Below are 16,427 nucleotides of genomic sequence, written 5' to 3' on the forward strand. Positions count from 1 at the left end.
TGGTCTTTTTTTAAACACAGGCCTAAACTGACGGTGATGATACCACACATTCAGACAGAGTAGTAGACTGTGTTTTTAGTACTATATTTGCTAGTCTAATACAAGTGTTGCACTGCCATTAAAGACCAAATTAGCTTCTAAATAATTTTAAATGAGTTATTTTTGTTTTTTTCCCCTCTATTTGCTTCTTACTGTTTTTGAGGCTCGGGACCAGCACTCCACACATTACATCAAACTCTTACAAGTCTAGAAAAGGATCTGTTGGACAGAAAGACACCAAGTGAGTGGTAAGGATTTTGGTTTTCCAATATGTTTGTAATTGTCAGTGACATTTATGTTAATCAGCCTGAACTTTAATCATACTTTAGATCAGCCTGTTTTACTTAATGTTTCATTTGTGCTTTGGTTTGGGGAAGTTGGTTATTTACTGATCTTTTACTGCCTTCTCTTATTAGACTTGAGGTATGACTGCACTATGCTGTTGCGGATGACTCAAGTAAATTCTACAAGACATGCTGTGTAAGTAAATACAAACAACGACAGTTTGGTCGGCATTTCTTGAACATAAAAGGGTTTTTTGTAGTTGTGGTTGCTTTGTTTTCCTTTTGTTTTGCTTTGTTTGTTTGTCTATTTTTTATTTCTATGTTGTTGTACTTTTTTTTTAACATGTTTAAAATAAAGATTCAATTCAATTCAATTCAAAGATCATATCCCACAAACTTAGTTTAGACTTAAACTTTCCTAAAAAAAAGGAAGTTGCCACAAATTGTTTTTTAACTTAGTAGAACTTGAAATGTTTGTCAGTGGGCAATCAATTAGTATTGCACAGTCAGAGACAGTTATCTTAAGTAAGCTTTACTGAATTTTTCGAGGCACCGAGTTTGCATTTTTTTAAAGTTCTGTGAACTAATTAGATTTTACAGTGCAGCTAAAGTGCGATTGCAGGATTTAACTGACTTCATTGTTAATATACTGATTTAACATTGTAAATAAAATGATGCACAAACAGAGAGACAGGATGTGATTTAAAATGGTGCATGAAATATGAAATATCAGAGCAAAATTATACATATTTTATAAATGTGAAGAAAAGAAAAAGAAACATTTCTCACCTTCAGCATTAACATAGAAGAGAGTACCGAGCACTAAAGTAAAGATCAAACATCATCAGGATCAAACTGACAGAAATTTAAACTCAAAATGAACTAAAGTATTTTTTAAAGATTAATTTTCACATGACACAGTTACTGCTCATCAAAATCAAAATGACTATAATTCAGTAAAAAGTTTGAAACATAAAAACAACTATTATTAATTATTAATAACGATTTTTAAAACATATTCAATCATCACTCATATGCAATCATGTACAAGTACAAGCAGCGGTGTATCCATCACGATACTCCAGACTAAACTGAACCAAGGAACCAGCCAACATTTGTCTGTAACTATCATAAACATCACAAATATGCTTTGTTCAAACTCTCAGATAAACACTTCAAACCAGTGATACACTCTAATTCTCACACATGAGAAACACTTTCATTAATCAGTGCCATTCAAACAATGTCACAAATGTACTTACACAATAAGCCCGTCATGCAGAGCAAAGAGTGCCCCATCCTCACATCCAGCCCTGCTGCACTCTGATCCTCAGCTGATCTCAAACACTTTGACTTTACATCAATAATAAAAAGAGAAGCTGCATTTAATACAGATAAGACCAGAGTGTTTCTTCTGACTGTGGCCTCTCTGTGCTTCCTTTCCTTTTATACAAACCTCAAACAGCTCCTGTAGCTTTGACCACAGCAGTTGTGTGACGTGTTCACATTTCCTGTCGACTGCAAACATGCAGGCTTGCTTCTTGTGTTTTCTTCTTACCTTCTGTTGTTTCAGGTCAGGTGACATATTTTACCAGCTCATAATTATGTTTTGTTCTCAGAGACATTTATGTTATTTGTGCAGTGTGCTGTGGATCATCATAATGTTGAAATATTTGTCGCATATATCTTGAGTCATCTTATCGGCCAATTTTTGTGTAGATCTACAGACGTTGTGCCATACATGAATGCTGTCTTTCAAAATGTGTTTTTCTCCTTTTTTGGCTACACTGTTAGACTTTTCATCGCCACTTTACGGTAACATACTGGCGTCACTGTTGCCAGCGTCATACCGTGACGTGTTACGGTAGCTTACCGTTCTGCAGGATGATACCGTTTTTTGCTGGTGTGGTATAATACTCTTGGACAAATTATGGTAACGCACCGTAGCTTTTTTTTACGGTATCTCACTGGCGTCACTGTCGCCAGTGAGATACTGTTATGTCGTTATGTCGTAAATTACGTCAACAAAGTAACATCATACTGTGATTAAGAAATTGGTATACTACCGTTTATTCACGGTATGTCACTGTAAGCCCGCTGCAAGGTAATAAACTGCAATATATTAACCAGTAACTTACCGTTATCACGCATCATCAGTACCAAAAATATTCATCTCTGCTAGAGGATACCGTGTCCCAACAGGCGGTCATTTACTGTTTAACAGGTCGTAATTTACCGTAATTTCAGTTAACAGTAACATACTGTAAGAGACTGGAGGGTTCCAAAAAAACTGGATGGATGGATGGATAGATAGACACACACACACAAAATATAATTCATGTGTTTCACACCACTTTTTATTTCAGTTCTGATTTTCCTCTGCAGAAATACACATTTCCAAAATCCAGAACTGAAAAGAACTGAAAACATATTTTCACTGAGGAAGCATTTGTTTTTACTAAACCATGTAATCCATTATTTTCTCAGATGGTTGTACAAACAATAACGATATTATGTCATATCCATATCATGGCAGACAACATATGCTCAAGTGTTGGGTTTTCTTAGTTATATTTTGTAGGGTCTTAAACCTACAATGTGAAGTGCCTTGGCATTCATTTTGTTGGCACCATACAAATAAACTGAATTGTAATTGTAATCAATATAATATCAAGCCCCACACTTCTGCCTTTATATACACTTTATCCAAAATACTGGCTCACACCACCAAATCAATGCACAAAGCAGGGTCCACAAGGACATGGATGAGCGTGTGTGGTGTGAAGGAACTTGACTGACCTGCACTGAACCCTGACCTTGCTTTGTGGACTGAGTTCATTGATTTGTAGGGTGAGCCAATACATGTGACAATTAAAGTGTAAGTAGCTGCAATAATTTTTAACAAACAGGTAAAAGAAGGGAAAAAAAATCAACACTGTTGCACTCAAAAAACCTGTTGGACAGAGACAGCGTCTTGCAAGATGGCGAGAGAGCTTGTCTTCATTGTTGCTCATCTTGTGTAAATGTCCAGAAAGCATGGGCCATGGATCATCTGTGGAGACACAGGTAACAACACATTGGTCACTTAAATTATACAAGAAATTCACTAAAAATGGCAAAAACAGTTACCTAATTTGAAGTTCTCCACTCAAATTCAGTAAGCCACTGGAGGAAAGTTGTGACATGAGGGTTAATGTGAACAACCTTTCGCTTCACAGTGGTCCCAGTCTTTCTGCTTGTCCCAACCTTGGAGGTACATTTTGTTCCCTCTTCAGGGTTTATCCTTACAAAAAACCTTGCACACGCTGACTCCTGGTATTCCAGGTTCAATACATAGAATGAACCAAAGAAGACTGACAGCATCAGCAAAGGTGTTCTCTTTGTCCAGCTCAACAATTACACGCCCCTCTGCACTCACCATCCAGCAGGTGGCGGTCATTGAACTTTGTCCTTAAATGTATAGGGGCAACATGTTGTCATTATGCAACATAAAATAATTTCAATACTTCACTTCTTCACACTGTCTAGATAGTCATAAAGCAAATAGCTATGTACAGTTAATTCTTAATGGCCTTATGTACATAAGTCCGTTTTAACATATTATAATTGTACATAATTGGGAATTATTCTGCCCATTAAACACACCTAACAAAGAGTCAGCCCAGTTAAATTACCGGAGATGAATCAACTGTATGGTTATTTTGGAGTTTATAGTTTGTTCTGCTGTTAAACTTTACAGTATTGACTTCAGTATTTTTGCTGTTGGTGTAGCTAGATTACTATGTTGATCAGTAATATGTAATGTGAAATTTGATATTGTTACTTTGCTGGATTCACTGAGACACATGTCCAACAACCTTGGTTTATAAAGGAAATTACAGAAATTTGAGCTAACAAAACAGAGACTGGATACCTGTGTCCACGAAAAGCTTCTGTGCCAAACAGAAATTTTAATATGGTCTAATCAGCTCTATTTCATAAATGACTTCTTACCAAGCATAATCAGCCTTGGGGTGCTTGGCAGGCTTTTAACATGCAAACTGAACAATATAAATTTGCGTGCACTGAAGCCACAAAATTTAGAAATACACAGTTGCAAAAAGTTCAGTGACCAATTACCTTCCCTGAATGACATATGCAATGCAAAAAATAAGAATATTGTCAATAGGGACCAATTCCCAGTTTTTACATGATCAAAATTATTCACAAAAGGCTTCAATAAACAGAAAATGTGTGCCGACAAGAGAGCAGTGCACAAAAACGAAAAGATATTTGAGCTCGACGCTTTAATGGGTTTAACATGACTTAGTCAGCACTCCGCAGTACAGGTAGTACAAGCACACCTGAAAACACTGACCAGCTAACAGCTTTAAGCATTTGGGCGCAACCTTGGTAGTTCACCGATTCACCTGTTGCAAACGTCCAACTTTCTATCAAGTCTCATAAATCCATCGGCAACTATTACCTAACTAGTCTTTTGAGTCTCCACATTCATAGCTATTGACATTTTGTCTTAGCATTTGAATGAAAATATCCTGGTAGGGTAGCTTAAAAGTCAAAACAAACAGTAATAAGAACGCATTTCGGACTTCTCTCGAATAAGTGAAAAAAACACTTACCTTCAGACTGATTAGCTGGTTCCGATCCAACTTTAATGTGTCCCATGTCAGTCCGTTTTAGGGAAAAAGTGTTAAGTGGTTTCATTTAATTTTGGGATACTCCCGCATGGACGAGCAATTTGGAGTCTAGCAGAGTTATCACGAATAGCATACGATCTTCAGATATAATCCAATCAACCTTGCATTTAACCCGATTGATCATCCAGTTACCTCTGATTACTTCTAAGTTGCACATGTTAACGGTCTCATCATCACTCTGTGCTGCAGCGAACTGGATCTGTGACACAGAATAGTTGATGGTCATGTTGTTCTCCTGCTTTGCAGCTTTGTTTGAGTGTGAATTGCGGCTTAAACGTGCAAAACTAAGAGAAGCAGATCAATATTTTCTTCTTGTTGTTATTTAATGGTGGTTGGCAACCAGCGAAAGGAGCATTAACCACTCGAGCAATATTTTCTATCCCCATTGTTGTTTTGAAAGTGAATACCCGACGTGTGCGTCATACGTCACGTTGTACGTCAGATGAAGGTGTGGTGTCGGCTATCGCACCTGTCGCATTAAAAAGCTTTAAAAACGTAACAATTGCTTTAAAAACACAACCCAACGCGCTAAACTGTGATAATGTGCAGAGCATATTATTAGGTTAGTTCACTGTAGTTAGGCAGAGGTGTCTTAAAAAGTACCACCTTATACAAAACAAATGAAGGTCCAGAAAGAATAAGAAGAGAAAAAAGGAACACCCTGCTAAATTAAGTCATTTTTAAACATTACTCTAAATGTAGCCATTAGTATTTGTTGCTGGCCATACAAAAAATAAGTATACTTCAATTATATTTCCCAAGTATACCTTACCTAGTACGTATACTAATAATGCTTCTTGGGACTATATTGGCCCCCGTTTTAGTACATAACAGTATTCTTGAAATTAACTTTTAGATGTACTTTTTGTTCACCATAATTGTACTAGCATAATGTCATAATGTCTACAAGAGTATAATTAAAATATACGCGACTCTATCACAATACTAACCTTACAAGTATACTATTAATTAATAGCATTACTAATGTTTCACATTGTTTGACTTAACAAATACATTTATTAATATATGAGGTTCCATTCAGTTCAAGGAATTAAATTTTAGTCTGGCTGCAACTTACTCCTTAAGTTAAAAATTATGCTGTAGTTTATATGTTATACTACTTTCACAGTGAATCACATTTTATGGTAATACACTCTGAATGAGGATTTAAGTAATTACTCTTAGATCTACAGTAGAAAACAACAGAAATCCAGATGGGTGTAATAGTATAATCTCAGTAACATCACCAATTGTTACATTTGCTGTATTTTACAGCTGTTTCCATGAGTACGGTGAGTTACCGTAAAAATAATATAATCTCATGGAATTTTCCCACAATTACATGCAAATTACAGTACTAAACTGCTAACATCCTTTAGAGTTTTTTACTGTTGATTTTGCAGTACTAAGCTATGGAAATTACTGCAAAGGCTAACAGTGTACCACACTACTCAGTCTCCAGGATTATACACAGGCAATCATCTCAAAATAATCATTTTGGTTTCATCTGCTCCCAATATCATATGAAATATCACTCATTTGAAGGTGCCAGTGTTCACATTTTGAACAAAGACCAACGGTTTGAAAGAGGAGTGTAAGAGGGCATTCATGTCTTCTGTGAATGGCCATCATTGGCCAGAGGTGATGGATTATGGCATCAGCTATCAGTCACCTTCAATCCCTTGCCTCAGGTGACTTCAATAGGTCACATGATAGGATCAGGCAAGGTCTCATCCGAAATCTCTGATGATAATTCCTGAATAAGTCAGAAATTTTGATGTGGCAATGAAGGACACGATAACAGCAGCATTGCAGTTTAACACGTCTTTTATTGAATGACTTTCCAACATGTGCCGCTTTCCAGCTTCCCTGCTTTTGTAGCACACACAACAGCACCCTCTCCTCCAGTCCCGGACACATCTTTAACAGGGTAGACATGATTAGATGATAGGGTCAGCTGTGTTAGTCAGCCTCCCCTGACACCATCCCCTGAACCCACTGCTCCACCCCTGCAGCTGAGCCACAAACCACACCCCGCCACATACCCCCATTGCTGGGAGCTTTCCAGCCTAGCCTACCGACGCCCTCTTCAAGCGGGTGAGGAAATCAGCTGCAACTATGCATCAGTCTATGGACCACCTTGAACTTAAAGGGCTAGATACCACCAGGTGATATGGGTGTTGGCATCCTTCATACGATGGAGCCACTGCAGGGGGCATGATTCAAATAGAGGCTCAAAGGGCGGCCCAGGAGGTAATAATGAAGAGAGTTAACTGCTCACTGGATGGCCAGACACTCTTTCTTGATTGTGCTGTACCTAGCCTCCCACTCTGACAGTTTCCTGCTGATGTACACAATTAGGCAGTCAACCCCCCTTGCCTGCTGCGACAAAACGGCCCCTAGCCCTCTGTTCAAGGCATCAGTCTGTAGAATAAAATGGGGTTTCCCACAAAGAGTCTCCTACACCTGCTCAGAACAACGGCTCAGATCTGGGGCAGCCTTTTGGGTGAGGTCAGTCAAGGGGCTGGTCAGGTCTGGAAAGCTTGGCTAGAACTAACCATAGTAACCAGTGTTAGGGTTCAATGTTGAGAGAGGAATCCAAAAATAACCACAGATCCAGGCGTGTGCAATTTAGACGACATTTTAATGAATACACATGTGTGAGTCCGACCGCTGTGCAGATTTCAGCGTCGAACTGAACTTACAATGATTAGACAAAGGTTTTATAGAGTTGGCAGTCTTCCTGTTGTCAGGCAGACTCAAACAAAGCATACGTCACTCAAAACCACAATGACTTTTAACATAGTTTAAAACAGAACATCTTCTTCGGGTCAACGCCAGGTGCTTCCTGTCAGCTGTCTTCGCTGTCGCTTATCTCCTGGGACATCTGGTGTTCCTTGAACAGACTAACACGTACACCTCGACTTTGCAGCCCTAGCAAAACGTATTTCAACTCTTGCCTACTAAATGAGTCTCTCTAATTTGTGTGTGCGTGCACGTGCGGGGGCGCGTGTGTGCTGTGTACTGCGTACGTGTCATGACCTCTCACTATATGTGTCTGTATGTGTATGTCACGTCTGTCTGTGCGCAGATGCTCTCTGCACCTTAGTTGACCTCAACTTAGGCAACCAGGCTAAAGCCATCCTGTGTGTACTGATCTTGACTTATATGTGAAATATATAAAACCAATGTTTCAATCTAATCCAACTACTTAAAGCTTAAATCAAAGATAAATGCATAATAAAACACCCTGCTCTTAACTTGCACTCACTCTGCTTTCGGTTTCACTTCTGCAGAACCTGCCATTTCCTGTCAGCCTGCACAGTGTATTTCCTGTCCCTGCAGTCTACACAGAAACATTTAAGATTATTATATAGGAGCATTGAAAAACATTTAAAATTATAGATTCAACTCCACAGTTTAAAGTGGTTATAACTGCTCCTGTAATAAAGACTAATATAATACCAATATATTTGAACATCTGAATGCATCTGAATGCAACATCACTATTAACATAAAATGGTAATGATGATTATAAAAATAGCAGCAAATAATAGCAGTAAAATATTTCTATTCTCAATACTCCCTCTCTTGGTGACCCTTAAAAAGGGTCACCACACACTTATAACATTACTCTGACCCTCTCTAGAAATGCCAGCTCCCCCTAAGAACACTCCATGGGTAAAGTTAGGTTCTTCCTTGGTCCCTCTCTCGTGGAAATCTCGTCCCCTGCAAAGGATAGAAAACACCTTCTCCTCCTACGGCTCTAACTTACTCTATTCCTCAAGTGGTCTCTTTATTCAAACCTGATTCAAGCTAATATTACTCAAAACATGAACCTAATTTCGTATTTGGTTTTTGACTTTTATTTTATATCTCATTCAACCGTACTCAGCATTTGTAAAACTCTTACAGCACTGCTTGCACGTCTCTGCATGTGCTTCCTGTTGCTCCTTATCTGATTATCAACATCCTGTGCACAAACTGTCGCTGCTGCAAGGGCCTCTCATCTAAACTCACCTATCACAAGAAAATGTATCAAGAAAATCATTATAACTGCTTATTCTACTAACGGATCAAAGAAAAAACAACCACTTTAATCACTGAGTGTAAGCACCTTATTAACTGCTCCTAAATAAATTTCATCATAGCTAAAAGCTGAACTCTAACTGTATTTTGAACTCCCATTTCCTGGGTGATAACCTGTTTGAATATATCATTTTATTTCATTTTGCTGCTCTTAATGTAATGATACACTCTAATTTATACTTTATCACACTTAACCAAACTATATAAGCTTTCTCCCCTTTTGCTTCTGTATTAAGCAACCACTTGGTCACTTCAACCAACATCTGTTATTCTGTAACTGCATTTTATATAATAAGACTCATTTGGAGCTGCATGTGTTATCTCAATATTTTACATGTCACCCAATTTAGTTACCAGCGAAACTCCTATTCAGTTAAATGCTAAATGGATTTCAGGCCTTTTGCCTGGAATCAGTACTGTCATGTGTCTTAATGAACTCTATATGTCTGTAAGCGTGTGCAATCCTTCAAAACTCAGGTCATTCTCACAGTAGATTGGCTAATCATAACGTTAACCAAAAGTTTGTGACCCTCAAGAGACGACTCTCTGAGCCACAACTCCGTTAAAGGCACAAAAATGCAATGTGTATAAAAAAAATCCTTTCTACATATATAATCTCCAATATTATTCACTTGAGTCAGCGAGACTTTTAACATCCTCATAAAAGCTCTCCTCTACCCTAGAAATAAATCTATTTACTATCTGTTTCTAAAGCCTACATTATAACAACATTCTAACATTATGTCACTGTGACAACTTATCCTAAAAATCAAAAAGAAATCCCACATTTTCTACTCATAAAATGTTCACTATTTTCCCCAAAGCATATCCTTTATTCCCACAGTTTCCCTCTAAGTTTGGTGTACACCTTCTTATTAACACCAGCAATTTATCTTCTAAACCTAATTCAGTTCATTTTACTCCTTTCTTTAGAATTAACAATCTCTGCCTCAGTTTTACCATATCTAAATTATCAAACAACCCCAATCATTATAAAATCATACTAAAACCCATTTCAAATTAAACAAATTAAATCTTAAATCCCTCTCTCTTTTTTGACACATCTCATGTGGCAAAAAACTCAACATGCTTCACCCAAGCTTAACAAATTAACAAGGGAAAAAAGGTTAGTCATATCATATCATTTCTCAGAACACTTCAGCCATCCTCCTCTCCGGTATTTTGCTCCAGCCCTGAAAACCTGTGTTTCAGGAACAAAATCAATTTAATCATCATATCAAATCTTCTCAAAATCGTTGCTCCATCGAACTCTGGATCCTTGGAACTTCCTGGAAACAAAACCTGTGTGTTAACCAGAACTTCACATTTCATACTCAATTTCCCCACTTATGATCCAACCTGTGTTATAACACAAAATAAACTTAAACAGAACAGTTATTACTCATGTGTTACCTCAGTTAATGGTAACTTGAGTTACCTCAAACAATGTTTCCCTTTTAGCATTTGGCATTCTATAATGTAATAACATAATCCAACCCCAGTAAATAATTTTCTCAAAACAAACATCCACATCCCCAGAATTAAGTCTTCCACTCCTCCTGTTTGTCAACCTTTTATTTATTTCCCCCCTTGGTCCGATCACTCGCATTCACTCACATGCATTCACACATGATATTTTTTGCTGATCTGCAGCCTTCTGCGCACGTCATCAGATGCTCCACATCAGCAAAATGAGCTCAATCATTTGTTTTATTTCGTTTTCCTTTTTAGGAAAATAGTTCGCTATACTTTTGACTGGATTGACTCGCCGCAATCATTTTTTAGACAGAGACTCGCCGCCACTCAGTCTCTGATTGTAATCAATTATAATTCTGTAAAGCCCACCTGATTTTCGTACTTGGTAATTTTGTCAGCGCCGTCGGTTCACTCTCTTCCAGGCCTGCTTAGAACAAAAATGAAAAAAAGAGAGCTGATTATTAGCTCATCAAAGTACCAAACAAAATCACCTGACAGGTTTTTTCCTGAGTGCACTTACTACTACAAAAAATTTCTTCTCTGGGCCCCTCTCAGACCTATCCAGGTCTAATCAAACTCCCTCTCTCGAAATAAACAACAGCCTCAAAAATCTGAAACAATCTTAAATTTCACCCGTTCAACGCACCGAAAACCTCGTCCAAAGATCAAAGACCATTTGCACAATGTCTCCCTTCCTCACTTTACCATGTGTTCATTCAGCATAAGATCTAAACCAATTTCAACAACGTATCATCCTTAAATTATAAATTTCCTGTCGAAATCTGCCCCTCTGAACAGACCTGACCACCGTAATCAAATATCCTGATACTTTACCATTATATATTTCGCCAAATACTCTTCAACAGCCACCGCTCTCTCTTGAACTGAAAGCCTCCGACACACACGCACACAGGAAGTGTCTCTGCTCCAGCTAATTTGCATAAACCCACAGCTCAACAGCCACCTTGACAAGAGAAATACATGTTTAAACCTTAACACATTATTGAATTATTCTCATTTTCTTTCTATACTAATCACCGGTTTTGATCACTCAGTACGAGAGCACTCCTAAGTCACTCTTATAAACACTTTTCTTTTGTTTTTTCCATCTATTTTAAATCTTTCCATCAATTTTATTAACCATTCACACCATTCTCCCACTCATACAAGCAGCAAGCAGATCTTCATTGCATATGCTTATGTTCTTAGCCAGGTTTTAATCAATGTCTCTATGCATTAAGCTTCAGGAGCTTGTCTTTATAAGGTTAATGCCTTTTCTGTCTGTGTGTGTATGGGTATGTGTTATTTTGCATCTATGGCTTCACAGTCTCCCCGACTCCTTCCCAATTCTCCAGTTAAGCAGTCAGTTTTCTTTTTCCCCAAATTACTAACCGAAACTTTTGATTTCCCACCTTAAATAAATCCCTCCTGGTCTTCAGCCAGGTGTTAGGGCTTGCTTTTCAGGTTCCTGGACACATCATTCTGTGAACAATTCAACCAGAAACTTGCCTTAACTTATCCAGTGACGTTAACCTATAATTTTCTTCCGACTGGTGCGTCTGGAGAACTGGTCCAAGTCTGCTTTACTCCTGAAAATAACAAAACTAAGACATTTTCATTATTATCACAAGTGCTTAAATAACCCATTTCTCTATCTCTGGTCAGAAATACCAATTATGCCAGGCATGTAAGCGTGTTCTTCCTTGCATTTTATGTTAATTGAGTGTAACTGCTTCTTCATTGAATTAATTCATTGAGTTCTTCGTTGCATTTCTATGTATTCATGTTAATGTACACTACGTGTAAGCTGTTTCTTCATTGCATCCTATATATTCATATTTAATTTATGCATTTCACCACTGAGCTTTAGATTCAAGCTATCTCACTTCTGATTCATTTCAAAAATAATCTCACATGTAACAATTTGTATGTGTGTTTTCTATTCATTAAGGTAATGACAATTATTTTCTTTCATTATTCTTACCTTTTCTAATGTTTACCTCTTTGTTATGCTGTGGTGGACATCCCTAAACAGTCATGAGTTCAGGCTTCAACTTTCAATCCAATTATATCCTATATTCTCGCAGTCAAACTCGTCCAGCTTCATCTCTCACCGGTCTCCTTTTCATTCACAGTGTCCTGTTCGTGCTTCAAAGCTCCAGCAAACACAGTCTCAACTCAGCTGTTGTCTTCTTCTCTGTTTCTTTACAGTCTTTCTTTTAGATTAAGTCCCAGCATGGCAAAATATCACTCAATGTCCAGTGCTCTTCCACAATTCTTTATCCCACTGTTCAACTGCCCAGCCTGTATTTTCACAGTACATCTTGCATTACTCTTACATGCTGCTGCTGGTCGTCAGTCGTCATCAGTGTTAATGGATCAGTGGCACTGTCGTTTGCCTGCTGTATTCAAGTCCACGATGTTCTGTCGGTCTTCATCAGGCGATTGACTGTCCTTGACTGTCCTTTGAGTTTCTTCTCAGTTTCAGGGACAAAGTGAGAGATCAAGCTGCACAATTTCGAGCCAAAGCCTGGCTTATTTTCTCCCAATTCTATTAATCTATTGTTCTGGTGCTGCACTCAAGGTTCCAAAGTTGAGAGAAGCCCACCTGTATTGACACACTAAAGCATACAATTAGTATTATATTCATTTTTTCTTAAAGGCTTCATTTGCTTCATGGGCCTCATCTGTCTCTCTGTGTTCTCTCTGTACACACTCAGTTCCTTTTATGGGCATGCAAAGTTCCTGTCCCCGACACACACACACATACTTCCTGTTTCTGCAGGCAACAGTCAGACTCTGTCTCCCTTCAAATTTCACAGTCTACAAACAATCAGTAATTCTACTAAATCTTGATCCAAAAACAATACACCTTCATTTCACTCACACACATTTAAATAGAGCTCTTTCACACATCAGGACAACTAACACTTCTCCACACACATCACCCTTCACCCTTCTTTAGATCAGTTTGTAGCGTATACACTTATATGTTTTCCATCAGAAAAAATAAACTCAATTTCTCATAACCTCACTCATGCGTTTCTTGAATTAAAAGCACTTGCAAACTTTAAACATCCTATTTTACATCACAAAAGAAATATATTTCATGCACACTTTTAAATGTTCTAACCTCTTTCAGACGCCATGACTCGTCTCACACACACTGCCTTTTCTCTCTCAAACTTCCATTTTCCACTCACTCAGACAAATCATGCCGAGTCACTCAAATCAAATACTGACAGCATTCACACGGTTAAAATCACACAAAATACGCTTTCATACGAGTATTTTGGACATGCCTTCCATGACCAGAAAGAGCAAGTCAAAAGAAAAAAGAAAAAGAAAACTGAAACCTCTCATCGTCCTCACAGCTTCTCCCCACACACACATAACTGAAAAATAAAACACACCAACATTTATGGCTCACGTAATATACATCTATCAAAATTCAGTCATTTTCTAGTCATTTTCTATACATCCACACTAATATATTCAAACTGTATTCATACTCTCATAATAAGCAAAACCAACCTCTTATATACAGGCATTTAGCAAAAAGCTCAATACTCTCGAAACTGAAACCACCCTCTCTGCGCGTCACCGCTGCTCATTTGCATTTACACACACCATCAGTGCACATCCGGCTGTGCATTGGTGACACAGAGACTGATCTTACTCATAGATCTCATATTTTATATTACAGACGTCTTTAATTACAACTGCACAGATTTTTTAGGCCTTTTCAACTCCTATGTAATTTCGATAATATAACATAACGGCTCCAACCGATCAGTCCCAGACTTTTTGTGCTCAATTCACCAGGGCGGTCCCAGACTGTCCTGTCCAGATTTCTAAACCTAACTTAATTTGCCAGCATACCCAATAAGCGCAAAAATAGGAGACTCTAACTCCTAGCAATTTTGGAGGTTCCCCAGTTCTCCCCGGTTTGTCGTACCGTACTATCCCATTAGTCGCCGCTAGGTCAAGGATAAACGTCTTTATCCAGGAGGGAGCGTTACCTCCGAGAAAATGCGCTTCTTAACAGACGCCGCTGTCGTCCTAGAAAAATTTAGAATAATTTGAAACAACAATCTACACCCAACACAGGATTAAGATTGAGGCAGATCTCCCGTTGTGGACATAAGGGACTTGAACCCACGAACTGACCATCACACGTAGATCAAATGACCAACGGGGCTTCACCCCACACAATGACCAAATTCCCTATCATTCTAAGAGTTCACTTAGCAGTCCAACTGCTTTCTCTTTTCATTCCTTTATTCTCATTACTCAGTACTGTCACTTATACTTCATTATCATTACTTCACCCGGTAAACTTCATGAAAACTTCACCAAAATTAAAAAACAGACATTCACCAGTAATTACAGTGACCAGGCTTTTAATTTGACATGCCCAATGTGACACCTTTTGGAAATATATTTCAACAGGCAGTGTCTTACCTTTAAATGCCCCGGGGAATGCCTGCTCACTTTCACCACTGATTACCGTCTGCCCGTCCAATTACCACGGACCCCGGATCTCTCCATCTACCCCATCTACCTCTCTCTCACCGGAACGAGCCCCCAAATGTTAGGGTTCAATGTTGAGAGAGGAATCCAAAAATAACCACAGATCCAGGCGTGTGCAATTTAGACGACATTTTAATGAATACACATGTGTGAGTCCGACCGCTGTGCAGATTTCAGCGTCGAACTGAACTTACAATGATTAAACAAAGGTTTTATAGAGTTGGCAGTCTTCCTGTTGTCAGGCAGACTCAAACAAAGCATACGTCACTCAAAACCACAATGACTTTTAACATAGTTTAAAACAGAACATCTTCTTCGGGTCAACGCCAGGTGCTTCCTGTCAGCTGTCTTCGCTGTCGCTTATCTCCTGGGACATCTGGTGTTCCTTGAACAGACTAACACGTACACCTCGACTTTGCAGCCCTAGCAAAACGTATTTCAACTCTTGCCTACTAAATGAGTCTCTCTAATTTGTGTGTGCGTGCACGTGCGGGGGCGCGTGTGTGCTGTGTACTGCGTACGTGTCATGACCTCTCACTATATGTGTCTGTATGTGTATGTCACGTCTGTCTGTGCGCAGATGCTCTCTGCACCTTAGTTGACCTCAACTTAGGCAACCAGGCTAAAGCCATCCTGTGTGTACTGATCTTGACTTATATGTGAAATATATAAAACCAATGTTTCAATCTAATCCAACTACTTAAAGCTTAAATCAAAGATAAATGCATAATAAAACACCCTGCTCTTAACTTGCACTCACTCTGCTTTCGGTTTCACTTCTGCAGAACCTGCCATTTCCTGTCAGCCTGCACAGTGTATTTCCTGTCCCTGCAGTCTACACAGAAACATTTAAGATTATTATATAGGAGCATTGAAAAACATTTAAAATTATAGATTCAACTCCACAGTTTAAAGTGGTTATAACTGCTCCTGTAATAAAGACTAATATAATACCAATATATTTGAACATCTGAATGCATCTGAATGCAACATCACTATTAACATAAAATGGTAATGATGATTATAAAAATAGCAGCAAATAATAGCAGTAAAATATTTCTATTCTCAATACCAGCTAGCCCCAAGAACTGCCTCACCTCTTTTTAAGTCTTGGGGTGCAGGCAGGATGCGATGCCTGCCGTTTTATCCATCTGTAGATGCACCTGCCTGCCTCCCAAGTGGTACCCCAGATACTGTACCTCTGTCTTTCCAACCACACACTTCTTCAAGCTGGCTGTGAGCCCCACCTGCCTCAGGGACTTCAGGACTGCAGCCCACTGCACATGCTCTGCCCACATGTCACTGTGGA

General features: G+C 38.6%; 1 protein-coding gene and 1 long non-coding RNA gene across 2 annotated transcripts in view; both read right to left on the minus strand.

The window, feature by feature from the left end:
- The window catches only part of LOC112845291 (uncharacterized), a 273,648-nt gene that overhangs the window by 202,254 nt on the left and 54,967 nt on the right, over nt 1-16,427 (minus strand). The gene's annotated exons all lie outside the window — the stretch shown is intronic.
- LOC112845294 (uncharacterized) lies at nt 3,262-4,439 on the minus strand. Its single transcript, XR_003218099.1, has 2 exons — nt 3,453-4,439; nt 3,262-3,375 (listed from the first exon to the last, which is right to left on the minus strand). It is a non-coding gene; the product is annotated as an uncharacterized LOC112845294 (long non-coding RNA).

The sequence above is a fragment of the Oreochromis niloticus genome, unplaced genomic scaffold (assembly GCF_001858045.2).
Source record: "Oreochromis niloticus isolate F11D_XX unplaced genomic scaffold, O_niloticus_UMD_NMBU tig00006606_pilon_6612427-7070595, whole genome shotgun sequence".
Lineage (NCBI taxonomy): Eukaryota > Metazoa > Chordata > Actinopteri > Cichliformes > Cichlidae > Oreochromis > Oreochromis niloticus.